At 28.8% G+C, this 27,369-nt stretch overlaps 1 protein-coding gene and 1 pseudogene across 5 annotated transcripts in view; both read right to left on the bottom strand.

The window, feature by feature from the left end:
• The window catches only part of LOC145183640 (uncharacterized), a 31,651-nt gene extending 25,570 nt beyond the window's left edge, over positions 1 to 6,081 (bottom strand). Inside the window, exon 1 of one of the 4 annotated variants that reach the window (XM_090085575.1) lies at positions 5,788 to 6,081. The gene's annotated coding sequence lies outside the window, so the exon portion shown is untranslated. Of the gene's footprint in view, positions 1 to 4,661; positions 4,692 to 4,815; positions 4,912 to 5,586; positions 5,696 to 5,787 lie in introns of those variants that run through there. The other 3 variants (XM_090085579.1, XM_090085577.1, XM_090085576.1) reach the window with 3 other exon arrangements.
• Positions 6,082 to 7,120: 1,039 nt separating this feature from the next.
• Positions 7,121 to 27,369, bottom strand: part of LOC149890088 (uncharacterized) — a 30,161-nt pseudogene continuing 9,912 nt past the window's right edge. Inside the window, exons 7-24 of the transcript XR_016451810.1 lie at positions 23,853 to 24,037; positions 23,662 to 23,756; positions 23,173 to 23,285; positions 20,864 to 20,927; positions 15,536 to 15,592; positions 15,021 to 15,259; positions 14,881 to 14,937; positions 12,734 to 12,827; positions 12,592 to 12,621; positions 12,193 to 12,340; positions 11,722 to 11,951; positions 11,457 to 11,641; positions 11,150 to 11,224; positions 10,886 to 10,997; positions 8,323 to 8,537; positions 7,906 to 7,946; positions 7,715 to 7,811; positions 7,121 to 7,614 (exon numbers count right to left, since the gene is read on the bottom strand). The product of XR_016451810.1 is annotated as an uncharacterized LOC149890088 (transcript). The remainder of the gene's footprint in view (positions 7,615 to 7,714; positions 7,812 to 7,905; positions 7,947 to 8,322; positions 8,538 to 10,885; positions 10,998 to 11,149; positions 11,225 to 11,456; positions 11,642 to 11,721; positions 11,952 to 12,192; positions 12,341 to 12,591; positions 12,622 to 12,733; positions 12,828 to 14,880; positions 14,938 to 15,020; positions 15,260 to 15,535; positions 15,593 to 20,863; positions 20,928 to 23,172; positions 23,286 to 23,661; positions 23,757 to 23,852; positions 24,038 to 27,369) is intronic.

Below are 27,369 nucleotides of genomic sequence, written 5' to 3'. Positions count from 1 at the left end.
AGGGTGGTATTTGTGGTGTTCAGAGTTTTGGGTCTTTCCAAAGATGGCGCCCGACAAAAGTGTTGATTTTACTTTATGTTGTGAGGAATGAAAACGAAAAAATCATAAGCATAATCCTAATGTTTTACCCGGACTCAAACGTATAACGTATTTCATAAAGGAAAGTGCGAGACAGTCGAAACACTAAGTGGACACACGATTTTATGAAAAAAAAATCAGTCACAACGTTAAAGTTTTTCGTAACGACCAGAAAGTCGACATACATTTGTGGACATATTTAAAAAGAACGAGTAAGAAAGTCTTGCAGAGGGACCTTCATACAAAGATTTTATGGAAAATTGATAGTAAAATATTTTTGAACTTTTTAAAAAAGAAATTCCAGGAAAAAAAAAAAGGAGAAAGTAGATTTTGTAAGAAGAGTTTTAGAAAAAGAAGTAAATGGATAATTATAAAGAGAAAGAGAAGATTTTTAAAGTGAGAATAGTTCTAATATAGATAAAGATTTTGGCCATCAGTCCAAAGCTGGCCAGAGAATATTTTGGAACGACTTTTGATTTCATAATTTAATCTGTATTTGAAAATATTAAAAAAAAACAAAAAAAAAAACATACTTGAGTTAAATTTTTGAGAGTATTTACAAAGTGAAACGAGAAAGACCAATAGTAGTTATCGTTGCATTTACATTCCGAGTGAGGAATTGTAATATTGTTATTACTTTTATCAAGATTTTGTTGTTAAGCTTTACGTTTGTCTAAAATGTTAGAATTCGAGGAGTCTACCCTTACACGAACCATACACGAACTACAAACAACGCAATTATAAACACCCGAACACCCTAACGTAACCAAACAAAGTAAACACATTCCCCAAAGACTAATTAATATCTCCGTCCTCATTATCTCCTCATTCACTCACATTAGCCGCCTACACACTATCTCCACGCTACTCTCATATCGTCGCCTTCACAATATATATGATTTGCGCTATTCAGTTAAAATAGAGATGAGTGGTTCATACTGCAGTAAAACACGATTTGATTATTGTATTTTACTTATATAGTATCAAACTTATTTTACATTTTGCAATTCACACTGTTGGTGTAATTTGATGAAGTTACGTTAAAAATTTTATTAATAAAGCAATATCACGTTGCTGCTTTCTCCTTGCTTTTTTAGAGAAATGATTTTAAAATGGCTGAAGAAATCTGAGAAATCAATTTTATAACTGAAAATAAAAACATATTCAGATATTAGAATACCGTGTCATCAAAAAACCGAATAAATAAATGAAGAGCTGTTTCATATTAAAAAGGTATTTTTATTGGGTTGGTAACTAAGTAATTTAGGTAATTTAGTATGAAACAAACTCATGTATTTCAATGAAAAGAATTATCTTTAATCAATTATATATTTTCCATTTTGTTCAATGATCTTTTACCATCTTTCTTGCAACTTTATGATTCCGAACTCGTAGAACTTCTGGTTTTTATCAGAATAAATCTGAACAACATGTGATTAAAGGTCATCATCATCTGTGAACAATTTACCATTCAAAAAATTCTGCAATCTTTGAAATAAATGATAATCAGATGGTACCAGATCAGGGCTGTATGGAATATGTGGCATCACTTCCCAATCAAGCTCCAATAATTTTCCAACGGTTGCTAAAGATGTGTGAGGTCTTGCATTATCATGGTAGAACACTATTCCTTTCCGATTAGCCAATTCCGGCCGTTTTTCTTTGATTGATTCATCCAGGTTCATAAGTTGTCTACAGCAAACCTCAGAATTGATTGTTTGGCTCCTAAGAAGCAGCTTACACAACACAACATACACAACACCTTTGTAATCCCACCTAGTTGAAAGCATGATCTTTTTTTGATGCAATTCAGATTTTGATTTGGTTTGTGGTGGTTCATTTTAACTTGCACCATGATCGTTTTCGAATGATATTGCTGTAGAGAAAATCTCTTTCAAATCATAAGGCAACCAAACATCGAGCTTCTCAACAAGTCCAAGACTTTTGAAGTGCTTTTCAATAATTGTGTGAGATACACTTAACCTCTCTGCAGTTTCTCGAAAAGTTTTACGGCAATCATCTTGAACCATAACTTTATAAACTCATCATCAACTTCAGAAAGCCGACAAGTACGCTGCTCGTCTTTGAGAGAAAAATCTTCGGAACGAAACTTTTGAAACCAATTCTTAGATGTACGCTCTGTTAGAAAATCAACAACACACACTTCACATATTTCTTTGTGAACTTCAGCTACTTTCTTTGATTTGCGGGAAAAAAAAAGCGGAATGTGCCTAAAATATTCATTTTTGCACTCCATTTTTAAATTGATGCACAGGTGACATGTACACAAGTACTTATGCGCCACTTGATTCTAAAGTACCTCAATATGTCTTGTATCAAATGTAAAAAAACAAAGTACATTAAGATTAACTGCTCGTTAAAAAAGTAAAGCATGTTTTTTATGACAAAAAAACCAAAATTGCTTAGTTGTCAACCCTTTATAATAAAACTGCTCACAATGCAAGGTCTTTTTGTATGAAGCTGCTTACAATAATGTTTTAGATAAAACTTGTTTTATCTTATAACAAGTTTTATTTTAAGCGCCTACTTATTCTTAATATGGTATAAGCTCTTAATTTCAAAATGAATTTGTTTTAAACTGGCTAACTCTGCTTTTTGCTCTCAGTTTTTGATTAATAATATTCTGCATCAATATATCCACAGCCTGCCTGTGCCAAAACTCACTCGATATATGTATATTGCATAGCAATCAACTTTGAATAGTAAGAAGGACGAAGCTCTTAATACAGGATTTGGGGATTTAGATGTAGTTCTGACGTAAATGACATATATATATATATATATATATATATATATATATATATATATATATATATATATATATATATATATATATATATATATGAATACTTCTGTTTCACAGGTAGTGGTCTGATACTTAGTATTACGAGATATTAGCAAGATTTTCATGAAATCTTTATTGTGTTGTTTTCTAATTATTTTTGTGGTGTAACGCTCTCTGTAATGCCTCACATCTTTTTGGTAACTTTCCTTTGCAACTTCTCCCAGCATACCAAATGGTAACAAAAGGTTTTCGATTGTACCCTTGCAATGTATAAGAACTTTAAGGACTTTTTATAGTAATGCAATGACGACAACAGAAGGTTTAAACTCTCTGGCTTAAAAGACTTTGATTGTAATTTTCAATGTTACTGAACTGAGAAGAAAAAGTTTTACATATAAATACTTTGAGTAGCTTTATTTGAGGAATGAGTATTGCACACTTTTCCGTCTACCATATTTTTTACTTGACAATGCCAAACCGTAAATATTTGATCATTGATTTTTACACTTGATGACATTAACCTTTCTCTCTATCGATAATCAAACTCGTCTTTGATTATGGCATCACTTTCTTTAACAAATCATTAGGAACTAATAAAAATGATCTGAATCAGCCGCTTCAAATGATTATTTAAATTACACCCCACTTAAAAGTAACTTCTAAATGTTAGTCATTATTGTTAAAAATATCATATTGGTGTAGGGTACGTAATTTCAATGCTTTTTGGGTAACACTTGTTTTTCTCTTCAATAGGCCTACAGTATGGCAGACAAAAGTTTCTAACTTTTTTGAGAATTGCAGATGCTCTCAATTCGATGTTCTGATGTCGAGTTTTACTTCAGTGAATATCGATAAAGTTTCCTGACAGAAATAAGAAACATTACTTTCCTGTGAATTACAACTTTTGATACAATGGGTTTTATTGGATGATGTAGAAATGTCAAGGATGGTGTGGCTGCACTCTGATTTCCTTTAGAATGCAATTTTATGGAAGTAATATGACAAAGCTCTTTCTTTACTTCCTAATACTGTCTTTTAATCTTCAGTGTTTAACCTTTGTGAATAAGTCACAAAAGCTTGTTTTTTGAGGTCCAATTGGTCTTGTTCACACAGACATAGAAGGAGCATTATCAAATTATACATAAGCAATAACTTATAGCAGAAGCAATTATTGTCTGCTTTGGGTGGTTTACCAATAAAAGAATAAAAAAAAGAGAGATATAAAATACATTTTCTGAAAAGTAACTCTAAATAATAAATTGTCACCTTGATAAAAATTACAAAAAAAAAGTTAAACAAATCGCCTTGATTATCCTTATATAGTTTTGTAATTTGGTATAAAAAATGATGTGATATCAAAAATTTGCACATTGCCTCTAAACTAATATATCTTTCATTTGTGTTATGCTTTTAAAGAACACATATTCGCATGTAGCATAATTACATTTTAAAATAGATTGCACTTAGATTCAAAGTTTTTTTAACTTATATTACACTTAGCTTCAATGTTTTTGTAACTTTATATTGCATAAAGTAAAGTTTTTAAAAAAATCAGTCAAACAAAAAAAAAATCGATTTTTTTTTGTGAGTTGCTTAAGTCATTCTTTATTTTGGTTTCAAAATTAAATAATTTTTCGAGAAGGCCTTTGGCATAAACTTGAAACATTAATACAAAAGTTTTTATGACTTTCCAAACGCATATTTTACTTATTATAGATAAATCAGGTAGATTAATCTAAACAAATCTCTAAAAAATGACAAAGTAGAATCTTCTTACTATTTTCGGTTGACAGTTTCATCGTCTTATAATCAATTCTATGCAATGACATCAAATTTTTAATATATCTATTTGTACCTGTAAAGGTACATTAGTTCATTGTTTAAAAACAGAGTTAAAATCAATGCATCAGTTAAAATCATGATAAATATACTTATCTATATCATGAATATCGTTAAAATCGTTTTTCTTTTTATATAAACAAAGGTACATATGCAGGAGATCAATGTTATCGGTTCAGTCACTTTCGAATACAACTTTGATGTAATATAGAAAATATATTAATTGATTTACTAATTGCGAAATGTTAATATTTCGTAAACAAGTTGTGTGACCTAAACAAAGTCCTATGCTGTAAGAAAGTCCTATTATAAAATAAATATTCACTTATACTTTTTTTTTTTTAAATAATAACAAAATATCTAGTTAAAATAACAAAATTATTTCCCCCAAATATTTATTTTATAATTTAGGACTTTGTTAGGCTACACCACGGAATCTTGAAGCTAAAATATCATGTTTTTAAATACTAACGACATATTGAAATTTTCATCTTTGCTTTGACGACAAAACCATCATGCAATAGAAAAATTGTTAATTTTGGTCTTAAAGAACTTTTTTTTTTTCTATCCACAAACATCTCACCTAAAATCAGATTTTAACAGTGGCGCATATCAGTATTTCTAGCATACTTTTGTATATTTCAATATAAAGTTGAGGGCTTTTCGCGAAACTTTATCTGATATAAATTAACGCGAAAATTTGTAGCACACAGAATTTCTTATTCGAGAGAAGGCATCTTAATTTATCACTGTATTTGTTGCAAGAAAATTGCCATTTTAGACAACAATTTTTCTGAATCTGCAGTATAATTCGAAGGTGCGATAGTGTGCTAGCGATAAAACTTATCCTTCGTAATACTTACTTTTTAACTAAATTTGAGCAAAGGTTGTTGCAAGTTCTTTTTACATAAAAATACTTGCCGTATTTTTATTGCGGTTTAAAACGATTGTTTTGCAACCAAAATTCTTTAGCGAATAAAATACTTGTAAGAATATTGGTCGAGCGAATACTTAGCAAATATCATGCGTCGAACGAATGAGAAAAAAAGTACCAAAATTCTTACCCGTTATCGAATATTCGTCCCTGCCTAACATGACTGTCTATTTCGTAAACTTCTTTTAGTTTTTGTTGTGTATGTAATAAAAAGTAAAATCCCACAAACTTTTATCGATTTTCATTAAAATAAGCATATTTAATCAAAAACTCGAAGTGGTTTAACCGGTGCGAATATGAAAATTTACTAACTCGTAATTAAAGAAACGTAAAAAAGTTTGGTGAATAAAATTAAGCATCGATATCAAATAAGCATCGCTTTCAAACGGAGCTTTTAATTAACTTAATCCGATGTAATAAACACAAAGGATAGTTTAAAAGTTTCATGAATAAATGTATAACAAAGACAACAGCTAAACAAATATCTCGCGTTGTGTCCGGTATTGTGTTTTAATCTTGTTCACTGGATGGTTAATAAGCTCAGTTCGCGTAAGCTTAATTGTTTTTTTAATATTCGAAAAAATCAAATTATAGTTTTGGAGCACGAGTTTTTTAGTTTAGAGCTGTCTTTGAGTTTTGATTAAAGATTCAATTAACAAACGACATTCTGACGCCATATAGACCTGTGAAATGTCTCTGAATCAAGATCAGTTCAAAAGGAAAGCGGGCCATCATGTATAGACTCAATTTCATTGTGCATAAGCTCAATTCCATCTTGTGAAGGAAGCAGAAACTTTAGCATGTAGATAAAATAGATTTAAGCAGTAAATAGAAACAACGTATTAACAAATCAAACAGAACGTTAGGCATTGTGTAATATATGCAAAAAAAACCAAATCCCACAAAATATAGTCTGTTTTCTCTCAGAAAAAAAAACGTTTTCTCTCAGAAAAAAAAACTAAATATATCAGTGTTCAAAATACTATCCAGTTCACGTATTTAGGTTTATGAATAGACGTTGCTGACCAGCGCAATTAGAACTGTTTTTAAAAATTTGAACTCTAAAATTATTTTCAATAGGTGTTGAAAATGTAGAAACCACGCAGTGGTTAGTACTTGCCATCATATTTTGAAATTTACATATAGCTTCACTTAAACATTTACTATGTATAGCTTAAAACGAAGTAAATGCATGAATGTAGCTTAAAACACAAAAGATGCGTGAGTGTTAGCTGTTACTTTTGAGGTTTCTTTTTTTTTATCAACGTCTTATTTCTCAGTTCATTTATTCTCAGATGTTCTTCAACTTTTGTTTGCTTATAACTTTATCATAGAAACTATTTGGCAAATCTAAAATATATACACATATCATTCATGAGATAAAAGGTAAAAGAATCTAAAATTTACAATGAAATCCTAAATTCAAGTAAAACCGAAATGTTATTAATAATAGCACAACTGTTAAAAATCACAATAGTGCTATTGTTTTGCAAAATGTAAAATTTAAAACACTTTTAAATACAAACAAAAGTAAGAGAGACAAACTTATATCAAGCATAAATAACAGAGACAAATTTACATTTGAGGTATTGCATTATCAAATACATAGTTAACCAGACCAACTGGTGGCATAGGATTTGATTTTAGTTTCAAAGATTCATGATTTGTGTATCTCTCAACCACCACAGCAACCGGCTCGTTTTTCAGTTTCTTAATTTCTTCCACTGATTTTACTTGCATAGGTTTTTGGAAGAAGTCTTCTTCCAGCACGTCATCACCTGTTTCAGATGGAAGGCTCTTGAAAGAGGCAGCGTTGTAATAAGTATTTTTTTCGTCAATTTCAAAGCTGAAATAACGATCACCTTGAGACATTACTTGTTCAAAATGCTCACGTAACTCCGTAAAGGTAGGTCGTTGTAAAGGATCTTCATTCCAACAATGCGACATAATGTCGTACCTAAAAAATGATCAGGTAAAAGCCTAATGTAATAAAAGCCAAACAATTGCTTCTATCAAAGACAAAACAAAAACAAAAAAAGCATGATGACATAAATTACATAGGCTCAGCGCAGTTTTCTGGTCTCTCCATTCTGTAACCTGACTTCAAAAGAGTGAGAAGCTCACAATTATTTATGCTGGGATAAGGTGTCCCTCCTGTAAAATGTAATAAAAGAGATAAAAAACTATTAAAACGAACATGACGTCACATTTAGTCTTCATTTCATACTTACTATGTTGATAGACTTACCGAGCGTAACAATTTCAAATAAAACAACGCCATACGCCCACCTAAAACATCCATTAAATTATTATTAGAACTAAAACCTTTAGAGTTGAGAAGTTGTTGAGAAGAAAAACAAGCGCAGCTACAAGATAAAAAATTTTATAAGGATATACGAAAACGATTCATCTAGTTTTAAAGAAAATGGTAAGCAAAATTAGTGAAAGCAATGTTTGATTGAACCTGACTCCCAAAAGCGCACACTCGAGTTAATACGAGCGTTGATATTCTTTGTATTTTTATTGTAATCACAATCGAATTAACAGTAGCAACCACAGTACGGTTTAGTAAATAACACATTCGCAAGAAAAAAAGGTTGTTTTTTTATAAAAAAAAAGTGCGTGTTAAAGGGTGAACGATAATTGAAAAATTAAAATTATTTACACATCACTGTATGTTGTGAACATTTGGTCAAATATGGCTTCAACTGACATCCACTTGACCGGTAAACGACGATTTTTGTTGCTCATGTATATCAACTCATCGCTGACTTTCCTTGTTAGACCAAAATCAGATATTTTTACGTTTTTCTCAGCACCAACCAAGATATTTCTTGCCGCAAGATCTCGATGAACCAATTTAGTACTTGAAAGATATTCCTGATTTCAAAAAGAAGTTTAAATCAAGAAACGATAGCAGCCAAGACATTAAAACATAACAACAAAACTAACACCAGTAAAACGTAAAATGATCAGTTTTTGTATTGGAAAAACTTACGGCAATCCTAAAACGGCAAAAAAGAAAAAGAACTACTAAAAATATTGATATAAAAATAGATTACGAGAAAAAAGTTAAAAACAATTCGTAATTCTTAAATTAACTTAAGCATAAAAAACTTCTAGCTTTAAAAATGTCATGACAATTTTTTGAGGAAAATATCTTTTTTACAGATGTTGGAAAAATCTCTTTTTTTGAAAAATAGCAGATTATATTTTTATTGATTTGCAATTGTGAAAGCATCTGATAAGAAAAAATAATTATTTTCGTTTACTTTTGTGCTAAAAATACTGTTTACTGAAAAAATCTTAACTCATGCAGTTATAGGCAAGAGGGGGGAGAGAGAGGGGAGAATTGCTACGTTTCGACGAGATATTAAAAAACAAAAAGAATTTCAGAAAAAATCGGAAGTAAATAATTTTAGCAACATTTTAAAATATATTAGCGACATTTTAAAATAATTTATGTTCAGAAATGTTAATGGTTAAGTATAACACTTTTGAATGTTCTAAACATTGTTTTCTATACAAAATGCTCTATATTAAATGAGGAGCATTGGTACACTTCAAGGGGAGCATTGGTACACATCGTGTTTACATTATTACAGTAAGAAATTTCATCAAAAAAAAGTGAAATTTAAATGAAAAACAAAACATATTTTAAAACCAACAAAATATTTTATAACCTATCAAGAAAATGTAAGCATGAAAAGGAAAAAACACAAGTAATTATTTTAAATTGTCAATTGAATAATCAATTTTGAATTTTTGAAAAACTATGCTAAATTATTTTTTTATTTTGATTGAGTTTGTGCACTAGGTTTTTGCTTCAACAGCCTTTTCAATTTTTCCTTTTTTTTTGTGTCTATTCTAGACTTTCCTCTTTTTCTTCCCTTATTAGTTTGTTTATGGCTTTCAACTTTAGGATACGGACATACCATTTCTGGAGTTAAAGAACTTTTTGATGTTCCTGGTAGTGTAATGTCATGAACATCAGATTGCAATCCATCTCCTATATTTTTTGTAACAGCTATAGCAGGAAGATTTTCTCCAACCATTGTTTTTGGATCAGGGCAATCTGTTACATATGCAAACTTAAAGTCATTTTATAAAAAAAATTGACCTACAGAATGTTATAACTTACAGAAACCTAATGTTATGAATGTTAGAACCTACAGAAAATACCAGTGTTAGTAAATGATGATATGATATTTTTTAATGAAAAAGTTCTTAAATATGATGTGGTATTTAAAGCGGGCAAGTTGTAAATACTTTGAGCTTTAAATGCTTAGATGATTAATTAGCATCCAATCATTAGAAACAATTTTCAATTTCCCTTCAAATGGCCCATATAATCCTACATCAAGAGGTTCTAGCCAATGCATGCAGTGTGCTGGGTATGTTATAAATACTGTTCAATTCTCTCTACAAAACATAATTGCTTCAAGAGTAGCATGGGATTCATGAATGTCTAGAAAAATTAACATTGGATTATCTTTTGCACAGTTAATGCGATTCTGGATGTGCTTCAAAACTTCAATGAAGCAAACTCCATTCATCCAACCAGAAGGGTTTGCTAATCCTAAGCTACCCTCTAGTGCACCATTTAAAAATTCTTTTTTAAAGCGAGCTCAGAGAAATATAAAAACTGGTGGGATTGTGTTGCCAGTTGCTCCATCTATGCCACAAAATGTGATCATTTCTCCTCACAGTTTCCCCTTACAGTTTACACTTCTGCTTCATCTATATTAAAAATGCGGTTGGGTGGAATTTTATGTTTCCGCAATGCTTTTTCATAGTTTATAAAAATTCAGATACATTGACCTGATTGAAGCTTGTTGCTTGTGAAAGACTTGTCTCAAGACTCAAACTATAGTCATAGGACAATTTTCAAACTTGTTTATAAGTAAGACTATACTGGATTTTATTATTTTTAATTAAATCTGCAACTAGGAGTTCTTCTTGCTGAATTGTAAGTAAATTTGCTGGTTTGTGTATTTAAAAAGATAAATAAAGAGTATGCTAAATGCATACTCCTTATTTCCATCAAATCCATCAAATCATAAAACCAGTTTTCTTATTCTTCTAATACAAACTAAGAAAGAATTTTACAGAGTATTTCAAATTCCATCCAAAATGGTAACGAATGGTTTTGTTTTTTTACTGATTTCTGCAGTATTTGAAATTTTGCTTTTTAGAACAAAAATACAAATACTGAATATTATTCATACCATTCCTGATGCCACCTGCCACGCAAAACTTAACAGATCATCAGGTGTTATCATCTAAAAGAACTCCATTTGGCATTACTTCTGAGTTAGAGCTCTCCCTTATCAATGTCATCTACAGAAGAAAGGTTTGGCACTACATATATTAAAAACTTTTTAAAGAAAATGTAATAATTAAAAACTCAACAATCACTACATTTGACTTATTTAACTTGTGAAACTTTATCAAAACAATTTTTAATTAATTCCAAGATTGAAAATATAAACCTCAAGAGAGTGTTGATAGTTTGGTGTGTACATAAACCTTACAGATGACTCTCCATCAGCTTTTGATGCACAAAGCTGGAAAAAAAATTATTGTAAATTTTATTACAAACCAATTTAAGCTAAAAAGATATGAAGCATGTACAAATATATCTTAAATATGATAAGACCAATTTCGAAAATTGAGACGTTTTACTTTAGTGCGTCTATTTCGTGCGTAAATTTTATTACAAACCAATTTAAGATGAGAAGCATATACAAATTTATTTTCAATATATTAGAAACAAGTTCAAAAATTGAGATACTTTACTTTAGCGCGTCTATTTCTCAAAAAATGTAACAAATCTCCATTTTCCATAAACTCAACAACAAGACACAATGGCTTCTTGATGGTAGAGCAGCCAATCATATTCACAATATTCTTATGATAGCCAATTCCTTTCATAAGATTGATTTCTTCACAAAAGTCCTTAAACTCTGTATGGCTTGCACCATCTACATGAGTAAAGGTACAGTGGTAAAATTTCAATCATTACACAAGCACTGATACAAAGAGAACAAATTTAAAAAATAACCTTTTAAAAGTTTCACTGCAACATTAGTAGAAGAATCTTCTGCGTTGTAAAGTGAAGCAACTCCATCTTGCTGTTTCGCATATTTTGTCTTTGCAACAATCTTTGCATTGATTTTTGCAATAAAAACAGTACCAAAAGCTCCTTCACCAATTTTCTTATCCAAAACAATGTTTTCAGGAAAAACCTCCCATTCATCAGCTGATTTTTCATCAAGTGGATTTAAGTAATTTCTAAAAAAAATTTACAATAAAAAACAGTGATTGGTAGGTAATCACAAAAATATTATATAAATCATATTTACAATAAAACAGTGATTTGTAGGTAATCATACCAATAATGAGCTAGAGTACTAATATTTAAACAAAAATATCCAAAAAATATTTGTTATTATATAATTTATTAATGTTTAGTCTTCAAAGAATGATGAGCAGGATTTGTTTATGAAAAGAAAAAAAAAAATACTGTACTTACTCCATTATGTAAAGATCTGGGTTCCATTTTAAAGGTTGGTTTACTACCTTTTTTCGACGGATTCTTATTACAACCACAGCGGCAAAAATAATAATAAGAATTAAAATAACAGGAACTAATATTGCAGCAATGATAATGGAAGTGTTGCCTAAAATAAATATGATACAGCCATAATGATCAAAGTAAACATAAAAACTACAACTTCTGAAATACTTAGAAACTAAACCCTCAGCTGAAAACTTTTCTCCTAAAAACTCAAAGCAGCATTATCACATAAACTAAACACAAAATTACACATAAGTAGCCAATTTATTTAAAGTTGTTCTAACAGTTTGGTTCTTTAGAAACATTTTGAAAAAAGAAAATTAAAAAAAAAATTAAGAAACTAAATGAACATACTATTTTTAGGGAGTACTTGGCTTGGTGTGGCTAAAAATATAAAATATTAGATGCTTTAAAACTTGAATTCTAAAATATTAAATGCTTTAATACTTTAATAAAGAATAATAACTATAAATAATAGCAAAATATAACAACTTACCTGTTGGAACAGGAGGAACATTTATTGTTAGATATTCAGAAACCAGAAGTGGTCTAAAATTTTGAAGTGTTGATATATTAGTGACTGCATATATCTAGAAAAAAAAAAAACTTTAATATTTTATGAAACTCATTAAAAAGAAACTTTAAATGAACTTATTGTGACTTTATTATGACAAATATTATGAATTATTATGAATAAAAGAAATTAATTAATGTCATTCATAACTTTAAACAATTTCAATAAAATGATCCCCTATATCATATATATATCATAAAATATCTTATATCATAAAATTATCCTTTAACTCATATAATCAATAAGGATCACAAGTACTCATATACACTTATGATTATTCATTGTTATTTAACTTTCAAACATGTCTGAAGACAAAAAAAATTCAAAAAACACCTGGATGAAGATTTTTTTAAATGAAATAACAAGAGAGGTTGCAAAGATATCGAAACTGGAAACTACACAACTCAACAAATAACTTTCAAAAATTCTTCTATTCACTTTTCTGTAAAGGTGAAGAAAAATGCATCAGAGAGCTTAAAATACCAGTGGGAAAATCTTGTAAACAACAACTTCATTTAGCAAATAAAATTCATCTTTTTTCAGACATTTCATACAAGAAATTCCCCGATCTACACTTGAGGAGGAGACAGGAAATTATCATCTTTAGGTAACAAAAAAAAAAATACCAATTTAGATTATAAAGATGAACTACTTGGATTTAAAATATAGATGATGAAGATAAACCTGAATAGGGCATAAAAGTTAGCATTGAAAACACTATGCTAGCATCACACTTAACAGTTGACACAACAATTTCTTTTATGATCAAAGCTAAGACAATTCTTTTATTCTTCTACTAAAAAACCCTAAAATGTCAATGAAAGATCTTGTCTAAGGAGAACTTGTCACTAACAGGATGCCTTTTATTTGTATTTGTGTTTGTGCAAATACTTTAACAGGAGCCTGTTAAAGTATTTGCAAAAATACAATTAAAAGTTTTTAAAATTTAATTTTAAGTTTGTTTTAAGTTTATCATACCTGTAAACTGGATTTTTTGTGATTTTCTTTTATAAAATATTTGGCATACATTAATTTGTTTTGAACTGAATTATTTATAAATTACTATGGGCTATTTTTCCTCATTAAACTTTTTTTTTTCCAAATATTAACCTTTCAAGTAAAAACAGTGATAATGAGCAGAAATAAAAACTTTCAAAGTTTTGTGCAAATTAACTGTGTTAAAGTCAGAAACCTGAAAAAAAAAATCATTTTTTATTAGGTTTTCTTGCTGTAACAAACTTAGTTTTAGTTATGCAGTCCCTTCTTCATATGTCCATTTCTTAGATTTCCTACATGATTCAGTAGAACTAAAACTATATTTGTGCAAATCCTAAAGGTACCTGTCACAATCACCTAAAACTTTTCAGGAAGCTAGAATTTAAAAAAAAATTTTGTGCAGTGTAATATCTTACTTGACAACCTAACTCTAAATATTTTCTAAGTTCCAACAACCACTTTACTGAGTGAGCGCATATTTAGCAATAACTATGGATGAGTTATCGATTCAAATTTCAATTTTAAATCTGTGAACATCGAAGACCAGTTCAATTATATTCCCTTTTGTCAACTTGCTCCAGAACTTATCTATTTTTAATTACAGACTCTTAGCCAGGCTAAAAATTTGATTAAGCACTATATTCATTTTCTTTCTTTTTGAAATTTTTTGTATTAGTTCATAAATATGGATAAATAAATCTCTTTAACTTGTCTCTTATCTAAATAGTAATTTGCGTTGTGCAACAAAAAAATCATTTTTAAATGCAAACAAATATGATTTTATTGATATATTGAGCACCCACTTACAATTTGGTTTAACATTCATAGATTTGCTGCCAACTCACATTAAGAAATAAAATAATATAAAATAATCTCAATATTAAAAATTTATTACTTAAATTTGCAACAAACTTTAGTTAAATTATGGAGAACTATAATTACAGATATTGTCAAGTATATTTTGTATTTATCTTGAATTTTGTTTTTATTGCTAAAAGTTTAGTTAAAGGTTTGAATGCTAAATTTATTTAACATTTTTTGATATTAAATTATTATAACATTAATATATTTACATAAACACCAAGTGACATTCCAGGAGTTACTTCACTGATGCAGTAAGATAAGGCATCCTAAAAGAAATCACTAAAAATTAATACTGCATTAAAAAAAGAAATACTTTTGGAAGAATATATAAAAGAAAAAAAGTACTCACTGAAGAAATATTCATTATTTTAAAAATATTATTGATAAACACACCACCTCCCACTGGAATACTACCATATGCAATACTATAGTATTTTATTGGAGATAAAGTTACAGGTTTATCCCAAAACACTGTAATGTTATAAACTAAATGGGTACAGTTTGCACAATCGGTTGCATTGTTAGACTTCACCAAATATAATTCACTAATGATGTAACGTTTATTGAGTATAGGTCCATCTGTAGGTTCTACATTAAAATAAAGCATTTTAAAAACAGTTTTACAGGTTTATCAATTGCACATGTTGAATACTTCATAGATTGGCTCAGTTAGTTCACATGAACAAACATCCACCTCACTGATCTCTATAATAATTTTAATACAAACTTCTATATTAATTAAACTGGTCGAAAAAAGATCTAATGTTTTTTTTCATCATTTTTTTGCAAAAAACACCAAACCCAAAAATCATGAACTTTTTTTTGTGATTAAACTACAATAACAACATTAACAAACAATCTTACTTGGAGTAGTGGTAGGATGACAAAAACTTTGATCATAACTTGAAACAGAATTACATCCTAAAAAACAAACATATTTATTAAATATTAAAAAAAAATCGATAAATAGATAACTTAAAATTGCATTAGAATATATTGAGAGCAAGAATCATAAATTATAAACTGACCAACTTAAATGTTAATTTTTCATTAAACTGAGAGAGTGGGCATGGCAGAATTAAACTTTAATTGTGAAAATTAGCCCTGTGAAATCATGAGTGCCCTATTAAAAATGCACATTAAATACTTGACCAAAGGCTGTAAGACACTAGTAGTCTATTTCACTACCAAAATAAAACAAAAATATGAAGAATAATGAAAAGATTTGAAAAATAACAATCAATGCTACTTAGATACAATAATAATTGTATAACTATTGTGATAAATATGTAAACATCATGATAAACAAAAAAAAACTCAAATCTTTAATATCAACTTTTCTCCTGAGCAAAACCCAGGCTTATGAAAAAAGGTTTTTACAACTCATTCCTCTGATTAAGGCTGCTAGTTTGAACATGTTTGAGTTAAAATGGTCAAACTTTTTACTATAAAATTTTAAAAAATGCCTTTCTGGTCATTTTAGTAAATACAGCTTAAATGTAAAAAAAAATTATTATTGACATTGCAGCACGTTTTGAAAAAAGTGTTTTTTCTTTTTCGGACTTTTTGTGGTGTGTCTATCTGGCAACTCTTGACCATTGTTTATTTTACGCTTGAAAAAAAGTTGAAACTAAAATTATTAAGGGATTTAAGTTGAAATAAAAAATGGCTACTTTTAAGGATGTTAGCATCTAGACATGATTTAATGATGAAATACTTTGAAAAAGTAAAGAAACAAGAAATTGGTCCATTGAAAAAAGCTATTCAAACTAATGTCAAATTTAGTCTTACATTTGATGAGTACACATCAGTTAAAACAAGGAGATACATGAATTTGAATACTCAAAGTGGAGCAGCATAATTACCATGTTAGAATGTTTTTTGGAAATTCAGAAAAAAATTAAAAAGAGCTTTGATTAACAACATCAACTTTCCTCTTTCTAAGGATGAATTTGATGAATTTGAAGTTAATAACCTTTGATTGCCCTAAAGCCAATTAAACTAGCTAATGAGGAACTTTGCAAACAAGATGCTGATTTATTGTCTTCTGAAGCTGTAATTCAATTTATCAGAAAAAGGTTTGATAAAGCAAACATGTCCATTAGTCAGTTTGTAAAATAGCAATTTGAAAAAAGAAATCATTGAAAGAAGAAACAATAATTTAATCATCTAATGAATTACTTGTTAAACCCAGATGTTTTCAATCAAAATGCTCATTTTGGCAATAAAATAAAAATAAAAAAAAGCAAATTTTGCCTACAATCTCATTCAAAGATTATTCCAGCATAGTGAGGAGGACTCTGATGCTGATAAAAAAGTAAATAATGGTGATATATCTGATGATATCTGAAATAATAACAATGCATTGACTTTAGTTCAAGAACTAAAATGTTTTGTTAAAACATCTAATTTTCAACTGACAATTAACAAAGTTGAGATTGGAACTAACCTCATTAAAAAAGAAATGGCTCTTTTTGAAGCCAACAAATTAAGACCCAAAAATTCATATATACTTTTTAATGCTTTTAAAACTCCAACACCTATGGAAACTAAAAGGGTTTTCCATAGCCTTGGATTATTTGCAACAAAAATATGAAGTTTGTTATAAGGACACGTTAGATGTATTACCTTTTTTAAACAAACAGCTAAAAATTTTGAGGGATATTATTTGTTCTTAAATAAAAAGATTTAAAATGATGTGAAAAGAAAGCATGTCTCTATAAAATAAACAGTTTTTTAATCATCTTAAACCCTTTTATTTTACATTTTTAAGTAAGTAAAAAAAACAACATGAAAAATGTTCAAAAAAGTTCAAACTTTTTTCTGAAATAGTTTAAACATGTTCAAGTTCAAACTTTTTTCAAAAAATCTGAGAACCAATCAAATTCTGGGATCTTGAGATTAGTTCACCATACCTACGAATTTTTAAATCCTCATTTCTATAAGCTTAAGACAATTTTACAGTGTGGCCACATATTGGTGTGCAAAAGATAATTCATTTGGTGCTGTAGTCTCATTTGAGTGACTTTCTACCTGATTCCTTCCAGCACAGTAATACAGTTGACAGTAATAGCCAGCAATTCTGGTGGTGTTGGGAAGAAGAAGCTCAAAATGCATAATGCCATGTATATCCCACTTTTGGTGAGAATCTGCTTTGGGTTTTGGTTCTCCCTACTCTTCAAAAAATAAAAACAAAAACGAAAATAGCTATCAAATTTCATAAAATTTATAACTATATTAACTAATACTTTGTAGCATAGCTTTTTGAGGCAATCGCAGCAGCACATCTCTGAGATATTGAGCTGATAAGCTTAATTAGTTTGTCTGTAAATATATTTCTCTATTTTTGGTCTGAAGCTGCAAACAAATCTTTTTTTATTGTATAATTTTCCTCTCTAACTTGATGATCAAGCTCCTCTTATAAATTTTCAACAGGGTTTCAGTCAGGGCTTTGGGTAGCCCATTCCAATACACTGAACTTATTATGTGTAAACCAATTTCTTGCACCCTTTGAAGTGTGTTTGGGGTCATTATCCTGCTCAAACCACTTTCGTTGATGTATTTTTGATTTGACATGAGGTAGTATATGATTTGAACTATTGGCTCTACATATTCACAGGAAAATTGTCCACACATCATGACACTACCACCTCCCTGTTTTGCGGTTTGTATGTTATACCAGGGACTTTCATATTTCACACATCTAATATACATAATACCATTACATCAAAATCACTACACTACACTTTATTCCAATCATGTTTAACCCAGTGTAAATGCTCTTTAGCAAACTTTACTCAAGCCATCCAAATCTTTTTTGAAAATAATGATTTTCAATTAACATATCTTCAAAATAAATTATCGCTACATAAATATTTTTCATAGTTGAATTGAATATTTTTACTTCAGAATATTTGTTTACACACTAGTAATCTGTAATCTTCAGTAAGATGAACATCACCTTTTAACATATTTGACATAGCTGAAAATTGCCCCTTCAGTAACTTCCCTTGGTCAACTGAATCTGGGTTTAGTTTCTAAAGTTCCCCTGTGTACATATATCTTGATTCATGCACATACAAGCTGCTAGGAATTTCCAAATTGAAGAGCAATATTCACTTTTGTAAATTCCTTGATTATTAACTGCATTTACTATTGAATTACAAAGATTCCAAGCATACTACTTGTGCTTTCACATTTTTGAATGCAATTTAACAATTTTCAATGAAAATTAGCTGAAAAAGTTCTATGAAAATACAAAAATTTTTAAAAAGTATACAGAAGATTGGAATATTATGATGTGGGGTTATTTCTTATCATCTAGAGTTGGTCCTATTCATATACTAACAGGCATTATTTTATTGATATGAATATCAATTCACATCAACAAAATAATGCTTCCATGTACTGAAGATTTTATTTATTTTTGTAAGTCTTGTAATTATCAATTTTTCTATCACTACATATTTGGGGGACTAAAACAAGAATGTCTATACAATCACAGAAGAAATCAAAGAAAACCTTTTTATATATTCTTACCATAGTTGTTTATTTTAAATTGTTTTCTTGTAGATAAAGCTGATTCATAACAAAAGTTGGTTTTATTATTACATATGATAAAGATTTAAAAAAATGGAAATTTAATAAGAAATTTGGTGAGAAATTCACAAAGAAGCATGCTAGGAAAAAAGTTTTTAAACTTAGGGTGCTGGTAAATGGTTTTATATTAAAAGCTTGATTGTTGATCTATAGCAAGAAATTTTTAAAAACCTTGAAAACAAAATTGTTTTGATTTTGCAAATTGTTCTGACCAAAATACTTTGATGAATTGAAACATTTTTTAACAGTAACACTCTAACTTTGACAAGTTTGAACATGGAAAAGTGAAGACCCTGTTGATAAAAAAGCCTCCTGAGTACTGGAAATAAAATAACTGTTATTTACAACACAACTTATGCATTAAAAAACTCCTTAAAAGAAATATAAAATTAATTCAAGGCCTCAATAAACATCCTTACTCAGAATAGAAAAGAGTGGACACATTTGTTTTTTACTTAAATGTCCTGTCATTTCATAAAATAAAAGAAATGGCAGAAAAAAAGAAAGACTATATAAACATTTTAAACTAAAATAAAGAAGGATCATTCTGCTGACCAATCTTGTTTTCTAAATTGAAATTTTAAGCTTAAGAGTAATCAAGGGCTTAAAACTTGTTTAAGAGAAAGTGTTTTTATAAATTCTGTTTTAGGTTCTCATAATATTTTATAAATTTCCGTTTTTTGTGATATTATATCATGGCTGAAAATTTTTCTAAAGTATAAAGTTGCTTTGAATCATTATTATGAAACTAATACAAACATGGTTTTTAAAAATGTGCAAAACTTGGTAGTTGTCATAACATCCAATTTCATTTGTGAAACTACACTTTATTCCAGAAATTTGTCAAAATAACTTTATAAAAGATATTTATAAATGATATTTGTGTTAAGAATGATCCAGTAGATATGATTTGTGGACTAATTTTTCAAAAAGTTTAATGACAAAAAGTTTTGATTTAAAAAGTTTAAAATTGGAAGCAAAAAGTGTAAAATTTGATCCACACAGCTTACCTAATAGAGAACTTTGATCTGTGTGGGTTTACTACAAGAGAAGTGATCAGAATATCTGGAGTGTCTAAGAGTACAGTTTATAGGGTAAAAAAAAGGTGATATTGCTGAAAGGGCTCAGATGCCAACTCCTGTGAACAGAATGACTTAAGAAGAATGTTGGAAGAATTGTATCGCACCCATTAGAAAAACTGGCTAAATGTTTGTGAAAAGACCATAAGAAGGACTCTAAAGACACTTGGGTAGCTCAAACATTACTCAGAAAAGATTTTTTTTGGAAGGTCAAACATCACTTAGAGATGACTACTTTTGGGTCAAAAATATTGTAAGTCTAGTAGTAAGAAAAAGTTTGGCAATCACTTATGCACCCTGTATTTAAAAACCTTATTTGTATTACGATGCTTTTTCAACTGTTAGATGAGTTTCTGACACCATTACGTAGCTGCGTTAAGCTGGGTTTTTATGACTTATTACTGGCTAACTAAATGGCTTTGGATTATCCATGAATTTCTAGAAGTATTGTACAAAAACAATAGCTATGAAAATAAAGAGAATATTCTTAGAATTTATAAATAGTATCCCAAACCTGCATAGCCTAATATTAAAGTAGTGATTGTGCCAGCACTGCAATTTCCTATTCTTGGAATAACCTGAAAACAATCATTAAGTAAATATCAATTAGCATAAATTAGCATAAATTGCATGATAATTTAGTGATAATAAGTAGTAAGCAACAATTCAAAGTTTAAACAGGATACTTGTCTTCTGATTTCAAATTTAAAAAATTGATATTTGCATATGTGTGTGTGTATGTGTGTGTAGGTTAAAATTATCTTGATGTGTATTAATATCAAAAGGTATTGTATATGTGCAAACATAATTTACTACCTTTCTTAATAAAATATTACCAATAGAAAAACGTTTACAATTTGAATTTCCTATGATGCATTTTATACTAATAACAGCTGCCTAAAAAATAAATCTTTCTAAAGTTTGAACAAACCATCTGAGATAACTCATAGTTACACAAAAACAAACTCATACGACCCAAAAGTATAACCCCTCCTCTGTCAAAGTAAGATTTTCTTTAGTACCTGAATTTTATTTTCATTCTAGCCTGCTTAACTGATAATTTGCATGTATTAAGTCTTTTGTAAATACAATTTTGCAAAGTAGTTTATTTACAGTCCACGCTATTTTTATTAAGGTTTCAGTCTGCCTCTTTTGCTGCTGTCTGATTCTATGCAAGAAGTTAATGCTGATATAAAAAGTAAGCTTTCTAAAATATTAAGCCAACTACTGGGAATAAATAAAATAACAAATGATGTTTTTTTTGGGTTTGTTTTTATTCATTCCTCTCTTTTGTATTTGTATTAGGGACACAGGTACTAACTACTAAATAACAATCCATATTGATTTGAAAGCTATTGATGCATAGATTAACACTTTTATAGAATAAATTACACAAATAATTAAACAAGAATGAAACTTAACAATAGTTTACAAAAATTATTTACTACATAATAATTATCAGTACTCTCACTTTTAAAATGTCCAAAACCAAATAATGACTTTAAAATGTTACCCAGAAAGATACAAAATATTATAAAAGAAACTAAATATTAACATACATTTATCAATTCTTAAGGAAATCTAAGAAAAATTTAAACTTTTGTTTCAAGGCATTTTATTTTCAGAAAATATGATTATTGGAATAATAAGAGGTTGGAATAATTTTCTAAACATCCTAAAAAAATTATCTTGTTTACCTTTCACAAAGTCAGGGAATATTGAGCAATTTTTAGAGGAGCTTTTTGTAAAAAAAAAAAACTTTTTGGCAGTATGAAAATGCTCAATTTTGGGATTATTGCCCCCCCCCCCCCTCAAAAAAAAAAGGGAATGTGTTATACTGAATAATTTGTAACTTTTATAACTTTATATAAGTTTGTAAACATACTTGAACTTTAAGAGTACATAAAGTCAGATCATCATTAGCAGTATTTTGCAAATAGAAATGTATATTTTTGGAACTCTATAAGAAAGTGAAAACATACTTTTAGCATCAAAACTTGTAGTAAAATAACAAAAAGTGTAAACAAAGTACTGAAGAATAGTTATTATCAATTCTAACAAAAAAAAACTACGTAATCCTTTTTTTTTATTTTGATTTTTTAAATATCTTAGGTAAACACTTTCAAAAACTTGGAGATGAAATTCAGCTTATAAATTCGAAGTAAACTTTTCAAGATTAAAGTTTTGATAAAACATTTTAAAAATGACTTAAAATTCGCTTGAGTCCCAACTTTTTACTTTAAACATTCATGAAACTTTCTGAATTGTAAATATTTAAACTTTTTAAACTGAGTGAGCCATTTTTAAAATTTAAATTCTTTTGATGTAGTAATTTAAAACAAACTTTAACAATTTTAGATAAAAGTAAAAGAATAAGAGTTTTTATTAAAACTTTAAGTTTTTATTAAAACTTTAAGTTTTTATTAAAACTTTAAGTTTTTATTAAAACTTTAAGTTTTTATTAAAACTTTAAGTTTTTATTAAAACTATTAAGTCTTTAAGTAAAAGAATCATTTTTTCAATCCTCAAGATTTTACAATATAGTTGTAAATATAGATTTGCACATTTTAGCAAAATTTGCTCTTGTAAATTATGTCTTAAAAACAAAGATTAATTTTTAATTAAAAAAATAAAACAGACAAATAAAAAAATAGCCACTGCCACTTAGAAAAAACACCTTAACTTTAAGCTTCAGGTTGCACATCTTCTGTGCACAACCTCTTAAAGTGAACTTCAGGTTAGACAAGATTTAGAAATAACAGGTTCAAAGTATTGAAAGTATTTTAATTAAACAAATATATGCTTATATATAAAAAACCATACCAATGATGATTTGACGCGTTGCACAGTCATGATACCCGCGTTTAAGAAATTCATGGTTTTACAAATTGTCATCTCAGCAATGATCTCAATCTCACTGTAAAAATTTTCTAAACCTAAAAGATGCTTGAAATGAAGCAATTAATTTGATTGTAAACATTTTTAAATCTAAGAGATAATTGAAATGAAACATTCATTTTCATTATAAATTTAACACTTAACCACAAAATTAATGCGCCATTTATACCTTTCGATTTATTTTAATTGTCATCAACATTATCATATATTTTGATATACATGTTTAGAATAGAACACATGAACACAATTGTTTCAATGATAATAATAAAATTGAGTTTGAGGATGGTGAAAAAAAAATTAAAACCAAAAACATGGTTTGTTTAACAAAATAAAGTAAAATGATTAATACTGTTATGCACACTAATACACCTTAAATTAAAACATTTTTGACTTATCAATAACTATTGTTATTACCTCTTGATGTTATTACAGCCTGATAGTGCTGTAGCATACTATCAATTAGAGATCTAATTCTTTCTTGAGGGATATCTTCCCACATGCTGATAGGACTTTATCACAGCTCATCTAGACTGTTAGGTGGTGGATGTTGGCTTCTAACATGGCATCCCATTATGTCCCAAAGATCTCTATTAAGTTCATATCACTCCAAAACTTGAATATTAACATTATCTAAGTATTCAGTAACAATATGAGAAGTATGTGGGCTAGCATTATCCTGCATAAGAAGGAATCCATCTCCAATGTACTGTACAAAAGGTACTATAAAAGGTTCTAAAATGTCTGCTATATAACAATCAGAAGTCAGACGCTCACTATCAAAATTTAGTATCTAGACAAAATTTAAGTATATCACTATACTTAAATTTTGTCTAGAACGCCGCATTACAAACAGACATGTTGCTCAAATAACAGTATTTTTTGTACTGTTAAAACAATTTAAAACCAATACATACTTTTCTTTTAGAAGTACTACTTATGAAAAGCTGCTATAACTTCAAAATTAAATAAGGGAAACAGAATAAAGAAAACAGAATAAGGAATAACAATAAACATTATCTTTGTAATTGCTAAATCCAGGAAATACATAATATTTTTCAAAATAAGTCGGAATTTATAAGTGGTGCGTAAACTTTGCAGTTAAGTGTATTTTTTAAATCTTAGAGATTATTGAAATAAGGCAATCAAATCAGCTTAAAACTTGTAACTTATTTCATTAAGTCATATGCTATAAGTGTCTGCGTGTCGCTATCATTCCAATATGATATAGGAAAAAAAGTGTCATTAGAATGACAAGAGTTTTGGTATATACAGAGGTTTAACTAATTACAATACCAGTTAAAAATTTTTCACTGATATTTTGTCATATTCATTCCGATGACACTTTTTTTTTCCAATTCATATTGGAATGATAACAATACAGAAATTAAACGATACACAGATGCTTAATATGCTAATATGCACTCATATATGCATCATTTACTTAATATGCTTAATATGCACTCATTCTACCAAATAAAACTAAAATTTAAAGAAGTAACTTTAAATGCTGTATAAACTACATTAAAACTTTCATAAGTTGATTTTAAATAAATATAACCAACAATTTACTGTTAACATCAAAATAGATCTGTTATTGACTTGTTTTTAAAGACACTAATTTTAAAAAATAAATACCTGATCAGAAAAACTTAATTACATTAAGCAAAAAAATAGTTCCTAAAGTAATAAAAACTAGTATACAAAATCAAATTGAATAAAAAAGAATTTCAGAAATTATTTGATTAAAAAAGAAAAATCACCTTCTACAGTCCATTCAGCATTCCATATCAAATTTATAGTGTTGCCAAATGGCCCTTCAAAGCCACCAAGTAATTGAAATATTAGTTAGGCTCCCAGGGTTGGTAAATGCTTAACAAAAAAAAGTTTAAAGCAAAACTTAGCCAGAGTTAGAGAACCTTTAAAGAAACATTTTAAAAAATTTCAACTTAAATTCTATTTTATTATACTTTTCTTTACCTAAATCTTTAGCAAGTAGGGTTTTTTACCTAAGAAATATCTAACCCTTTATCCAGGGAATACTTCATCCATTACCAGCATAATAATCACTAATTTTCACCTGTTACACAGGTAATTTTTTCAAATCTTTGCTAGTGCAAAGTGAAACATTTTCTTAACAGCTTTAAAAGTTTTGGGACCAAAAAAATCTACTACTTTAAAATGTGTTCTTATCATAGATAGTTCATAAATAGTAAATAAATGAACGACAAGACACATTGATACATTTAGAGTAATTCAAAATACATTTTATTTATTTAAAAAAAAAGTCGTATTTTACTCAGAAATTCTGGTTTTTGAGCATTTTACCACATTTATGCAAAATTACTGAGATTTTAAATATACTAAACTATAGCGAGAGTAAAACAATTACAGGAAATATATTTTTTATAAATATTAGGATTAAAACACTTATCAAAGAAAACACAGCAGTTATGATTTACTTACTTATTTGTCACAGAAATGTAAAACCATGTGTATTGTAGGTGATAAAAGACTAATAGTTTTAGCTTTTGAGTTAGTGGAAAAAACAAAACAAATAAAAAAAAAAATTCATCTATATATATAAGCAACAAAGCTACAATACTACTCATCCCTTGACAATTATTCCCATACCTATAATAAAATAAGTTCTTCTGAATGGGAAAAGGAGAAATTAAAGTGGGAAATACACAAAAGGAAATTTTCTTCTTGATTTAGTAACTTGTATTGTACATTTCTTTAGCTTCATTTACAATCTTATATATAATGTTGACACTTCCTTACAGGGCTGTGGAGTCCGAGCCAGAGTCAGAGTTGACTGGAGTTGTAATCAGAAAAATTTTGCCAACTCTGACTACAGCTTATAAAAAATCTTTAAAAATTTCATAACTTAATTACGAATTTTGTAGATGTTACTCATTAATATACTTTATGTTTGATCAGTCTAAAGCAAAAATGTCAAACTCTAGCCCTCCAGTTGTTACAAAACTACAAGTCTCAGCATGCTCTGATAGCTGTAGGATATCCAGACATAATGGGAATACTAGTTTGCAACAACAGCAGGGCCAGGAGTTTGACATGTTAGTTTAAGGATTTTAAAACAGTGATAAGCAACAGGGTATTTTGCAGCTTATCACTGAGAATTATAAATCACCTTCCTTCACCATCCCTTATACTAGATAATTTCATGATCCCCCAACCACTGATTTACTCTGTCTGACACTGTGGTGCATATTTTTAGTAGAAAGCTAGGCATATTACCATCAAGCACAAAAGAGCTGCTTCACAGAACAGAAATACTGTAAGTATTTAACTAACTTAGCATTATTCTTTTGTAAAGTGATAGTAAATGAGGAATAACACTGCCTGACCACTATAATACTTGTGTTTGACATTGTGACTTTGTTTATTACTGTACACACAGAAAGACGATCATGTAGGACATTACAAAGAAGTGCTGCTTTGTAAACTTAGCACCTGTGTTTAGATGTTAACCTCTTATGTAAATGTTTACTCTATGCAAAAAGTGCAGCTATTACATTTAGACACCAAAGGGGTTTTTATCAAACTGATTTAAAGAAGTGACCCAGTTGCCCCTGGCAACCAGATAACAGATTTTCTTTCACTTCACAGCTTGTTTGGAAAATGAAATGTGAAATTTGATTGGTTGCTAGGGGCAAATGAGCTAATTCGACTTTATAGAATTTTAATAAATAACCCCCCTGGTGTCTACACATAGAAGCTGCACTTTTCACGTGTTTCTTTTCACGTGTTTCTAGGACAAATACAATTCTAGCATATACATGTATACATAGTGGATAGCTGTATAACATATCTATTTATATGTATATATATTGTAACTATGTGTACAATTGTTTTTAGGAAAAGCAATTGTCATTTGAATTGTGAGCACACAATAAAAAAAAACTGACAATGTCAAAGAAGCCTCATGTTAAATCTGCTGTATTTGAACATTTCACTATAAATCAAGATGGAAAACATTTTACATGTTGTGTATGACAAATGATTCAGAAGAAAACAATGCTGTGGAGTCAAGATCAATGCTTATGCAGGCAAAGGTAAAAATGCTCCTCTAAGAGCTTCCAATCTAAAGAGACATTTACA

This window comes from Hydra viridissima, unplaced genomic scaffold (genome assembly GCF_058129835.1).
Source record: "Hydra viridissima isolate aposymbiotic clone 2 unplaced genomic scaffold, HvirCarnegie_v1 scaffold_4, whole genome shotgun sequence".
NCBI classification, from domain to species: Eukaryota; Metazoa; Cnidaria; class Hydrozoa; order Anthoathecata; family Hydridae; genus Hydra; species Hydra viridissima.
Note: the sequence above shows the minus strand (reverse complement) of the source record. Positions and strands in the feature narration are given on the sequence as shown.